Source organism: Azolla caroliniana, unplaced genomic scaffold (assembly GCF_043228905.1).
Source record: "Azolla caroliniana isolate FFs.n. ecotype wild unplaced genomic scaffold, voAzoCaro1.0.p SCAF_9, whole genome shotgun sequence".
NCBI lineage: Eukaryota > Viridiplantae > Streptophyta > Polypodiopsida > Salviniales > Salviniaceae > Azolla > Azolla caroliniana.
This window is the reverse complement of record NW_028230444.1, coordinates 8,605,025-8,610,438: the sequence shown is the minus strand read 5'-3', so window position 1 is coordinate 8,610,438 and position 5,414 is coordinate 8,605,025.

Here is a 5,414-nt window from a genome sequence, read left to right as displayed (position 1 = left end):
GGCGCTAACAGTAGCCATAGTATAGGGAAAAGGGTAGGAGGATGAGGGAGAGTGACAAGTAGGCTAGAGACAAAATTGGTTCAAACTGTCAGGAATAGTACTAAAGCAGAGATGGAATTAGTACTAAGAAGAGTAGTACTATTAGTACTAAGAGGACGGGACTGCGTAAGATTCCCGAGAGAGAGAAAATGAGAAGAGGAGAGAGAGAGAGAGAGAGATAGGATGATGACAACAGCTCTTATATTATATGAAAGATAAGTACAAATCGGCTAAGAGGCTTAAGACTGGTGTTGAACCAATTTGGTTCAACATAATGCTTAATGCCTTCTTTTATAGTGTTCTCAGGAATAATCCTGAAGCTTCTAGAATGTTCCAGAGAAATCTGGAATATACATTACTTTCTTATAATAAAACATAAATGAAAATAATATCCTATGAATTACAATAGATGGTGAGATGGTTAAGAGCTCGACCCATATACCATAAGGTCATGGGTTCGAGTCTTGCCATCTCATGACACCGGGGGGCCCTTCTCTCTCTTAGAGGATATCTCCGTTCCGGAGCTTCGGTAACCGGTTCTTCCGATTCTTCTTCATCCGAATCCATTTCGGGATCGGGGCCGGTTCCGGTATCATTTTCATCTTCTTCGGTCGGTTCTGTTTCTTCACCGTCTTCGGCCGGATCCTCGAGTGCTAACCGGTCTCTTGCCGGTCGGGACTGCTCCTCGTAGAGTTGATCCTCACCGGTCGACTTGGAGCTCTTCATCTTCTTCTCCGACTCCCAGTCGGCAAGTGTCTTGTTCTCCATGAAGATGATATCACGACTCCGGAATATCTTCTTGTCGACCGGGTCCCATACTCGGTAGCCGAACTCGTCATCGCCGTAACCGAGGAATATGCATGGCCGGGTCTTTGGATCTAGCTTTCCTCTCCGGTCCTTAGCCACATGCACATATGCGAGACACCCGAACACCTTCAGATGCCGGTAGGACACTTCCTTACTGGTCCACACTTTCTGCGGCGTGTCTCCGTCCAAAGGTACTGAGGGTGATCTGTTTATCACATATGTCGCCGTCGACATTGCCTCAGCCCAAAATCCCTTGGGTAATTTCGCATGCGCCAGCATACTCCGGACCCTCTCCATTATGGTCCCGTTCATCCTCTCAGCCAGCCCGTTCAGTTCCGGCGTCTTCGGCACAGTAAACTCGAGTCGGATTCCCTTCGAGCGACAGTACTCCTGGAACTGCCCCCGGTATTCCCCTCCGTTATCCGTTCGTATCGCTTTCAGCTTCTTGCCGGATTCCCTTTCCACTCTCGCGTGGAGTTCTTTGAAGACGCACAACACTTGGTCCTTTGTCTTCATCGGTGCCGTCCACAGTTTTCGGCTATGATCATCGATGAATGTTACGAAGTACTGGGCTCCGCCATGTGACTTCGTTTCTACCTGACACACATCAGTGTGCACCAGCTCCAATGGTGCGCTACGTCTCGTCGGTGGCCTTGAGTGGAAGGAGGTTCGGTTCTGCTTACCGGCCAGGCAATCGGTGCACTTCTCCAGGTGCACATGCTTCACTGGAATAAGGTTGTCTTCTGCAAGCCTCTTCATCCCCTTCTCACTCATGTGGCACAGTCTTTTGTGCCACAGCTCACCGGCAGTGTCGGCTGCCACATTCAGCTCTTCCGGACATAATCGGGCATTCATCAGGTACAGTGTGTTGTCTTTCCGGGCCCGAGCCACTATCAGGCTCCCCTTGCTGAACTTCATTACGCCGTTCCGGATGCTACATGTGTAGCCTTCATCGTCTAGCCTCCCGGCCGAAATCAGGTTCAATCGTACCTCCGGAACGTGTCGGACATCCTTCAGCAGCATTTTGCATCCGGTCGGGGTTGTCAACCACACGTCTCCGATGCCGGCAATCCGGCACGTACCTTCATTTCCCATCCGAACACAGCCATGCTCACCGGCTGTGTAGGATGAGAAGTATCTTCTCTCCGGGGTCAGGTGGAACGATGCTCCGGAATCGACCACCCAGGTCGTCTCATCGCCGGCAATGTTTAGTTCACCTTCTTCGGTGATGAGCATGATTTCTTCCTCACTTGCCGCGAGTGCCGTTGTTCCTTTCTGGTCCTGCCCTCGCCGATCCGAACCTCTCCGGTCCGTGGCTCCCCGGTATGCACCGTTTCTCTCCGGTGACTTCTTCGAATCGGCGTCGTCGGCTCCGTTGTCTTTTCGGTAATGCCGACAATTCTTTCGGAAGTGCCCCGGCTTCCCACAGTGGAAGCATGTGGGCCTTCCTCTTGACTGCGACCGGGTCCCCGACTTCTCCCGTCTTTGCGGACTCCGGTTCCATTGTCTTCCCCGATCCGATTCGGTAAGCAGCGCCTTCGAGTCGGAGGCCGGTTCTTTGTCTCTCCGACGCGCTTCTTCGTTCAAAATACTTGTCTTTACCGTTTGTAAGGACAAGTTATCTTCGGTGCAGGAGGTGCTGAGAGTCACCACCAAGTTCTCCCAGCTTTCCGGCAATGTACACATCAGGATGATGGCTTGCATTGCATCCTCCAACGGGAACTTGATCGCCGCAAGCTGATTCACGAATCCCATGAACGTGCTTACGTGTTCCACCATACTCTCGCCATCCCGGTACTTGAGATTCACTATCTTCCTCATCAGGGAGGTCCGGTTCAATGCATTCTTCCTCTCATAGAGGCCCGACAGCTTCCGCCACATCTCATATGCATTGGTGTCGTTCGCCACATGTTGTAGAACGCTCACGTCTACGTATTGCCGAATGGTTGCAACGGCTTTCCGGTTCAGAAGCCTCCATTCCGACTCAAGTACCCCTTTCGGTATTTCCGACCTGTCAATCGGTTCGTACAGGTCCCGAACAATCAGAAGATCCTCCATCTTGATCTTCCAGTCGGCGTAATTCTGCGCATTCAGCACCATCATCCCCGGCTGCCCGCTGCCGCCGCCTTCCATTTTCTGCAGCAGTTCGCTCTGATACCAGTTTGTTGGGAATCAACGCTTCGATTCACCTTCACCACTCGGCCACAACCGAGTAAGCGCGAATCAATGGAGCAGAAAATAGGATCCACAAAGAGAAACAAAACGCGAACACACAGGGATTAACGTGGAAAACCCTAGACGGGAAAAACCACGGGAGTACAAGACTCCAAACCAACACTATACAGAGAAGTATACAATGGCGAGCTGCAAGGCGACGACCTTGAGCTCGCTGTCCTCGCCACAGGAGGCGGAAATACAAAGAGGCGTCGTCCTCTTCCTCTCTCACGCTCTATCTCTCTCTCTCTCTCTCTCACGGCTGCTCCCTCTTCACTCCTCTTGAGTGGAAAAACAGAAAAATGATTAGCAACAACAAAACTGTTTGCCCTAAGTCATATTTATACATATATGACCTTAGGGCTATTTACAACTATGGCCTCAGGGGCCCTTAGCAGACATATTCACGGATATGTCCCTGCATCCGGATCTCTCTCCGGGTACATTCGTCATCCGACTCCGAAGTCGGGGTCTTCATCATCCGGTTCCGAAACCGAAACCGGGCTGGTCGGCATTCATCTCCGATATCCGACCATCCCATCAGAAGGGACCGTAATCCCAACACATCATGCCCTCCTTCTCAGCCTTTGTCTTGGGGCTTTGCTTGCTGGACAACTTGCAGTTTGCCGGGAGGGTTGACCCGACCGGTCTTGCTTCCGACATGTTGAACCGGTGAAGCACCTTCGTCACGTACTTCTCCTGTGACAGCCACAACTGCTTCTTCTTCCGGTCCCGGATGATGTGCATCCCTAGTATTTGCCTCGCCGGACCCAGGTCCTTCATTGAGAAGGTTCGGTGAAGAGCCTTCTTCAGCATCCGTATCTTGACCTGGTCCCGTCCGACGATCAACATGTCGTCCACGTACAGGAGGAGTATTAGAAAGTCTCCTCGTTCGAACTTCTTTACAAATACGCAGTGATCAGCCTGCGTTTTGTGGTACCCTTCGTTGGTCATGAAAGAGTCGAACTTCCGGTACCATTGCCGGGGAGCCTGCTTCAGTCCGTAAAGGCTCTTCTTCAACCGGCATACCAGGTGCTCCTTCCCTTTCTTCTCGAATCCTTCCGGTTGCTGCATGTAGATCTCTTCTTCGAGGTCACCGTGAAGGAATGCCGTCTTCACGTCCATCTGTTCTACCTCGAGGTCCATGCTTGCCGCTATGCTCAGCACCGTCCGGATGGAGGTCATCTTCACTACCGGGGCAAATATCTCGTCGAAGTCGACGCCCTTCTTCTGCTGGAACCCCTTCACCACGATCCTGGCTTTGTATCTCGGGGGGTTGCCGCCATCTCCCGGTTTCAGCTTGAACACCCACTTGTTTCGAAGTGCCCGTTTTCCTTTCGGCAACTCCACAAGTTCATATGTGTGGTTCTCATGCAGGGAATCCATCTCGTCCTGCATGGCACTCAACCACTTGCGGCTCTGGGTGTCATGCTTTGCTTCTTCAAAGCTCTCCGGCTCCCCCTCGTCGGTCAGCAACACGTGCTCTGGATCCGGAAATCTTCGGGGGGCCCTTCTCTCTCTTAGAGGATATCTCCGTTCCGGAGCTTCGGTAACCGGCTCCTCCGTTTCCTCTTCATCCAAATCCATTTCGGGATCGGGTCCGGTTCCGGTATCAGTTTCATCTTCCTTGGCCGGTTCTGTTTCTTCACCGTCTTCGGCCGGATCCTCGAGTGCTAACCGGTCCCTTGCCGGTCGGGACTGCTCCTCGTAGAGTTGATCCTCACCGGTCGACTTGGAGCTCTTTATCTTCTTCTCCGACTCCCAGTCGGCGAGTGTCTTGTCCTCCATGAAGATGATATCACGACTCCGGAATATCCTTTTGTCGACCGGGTCCCATACTCGGTAGCCGAACTCGTCATCGCCGTAACCGAGGAATATGCATGGCCGGGTCTTTGGATCTAGCTTTCCTCTCCGGTCCTTTGCCACATGCACATATGCGAGACACCCGAACACCTTCAGATGCCAGTAGGATACTTCCCTACCGGTCCACACTCTCTGCGGCGTGTCTCCGTCCAAAGGTACTGAGGGTGATCTGTTTATCACGTATGTCGCCGTCGACATTGCCTCAGCCCAAAACCCCTTGGGTAATTTCGCATGCGCCAGCATACTCCGGACCCTCTCCATTATGGTCCGGTTCATCCTCTCGGCCAGCCCGTTCAGTTCCGGCGTCTTCGGCACAGTAAACTCGAGCCGGATTCCCTTCGAGCGACAGTACTCCTCGAACTGCCCCCGGTATTCCCCTCCGTTATCCGCTCGTATCGCTTTCAGCTTCTTGTCGGATTCCCTTTCCACTCTCGCGTGGAGTTCTTTGAAGACGCACAACACTTGGTCCTTTGTCTTCAACGGTGCCGTCC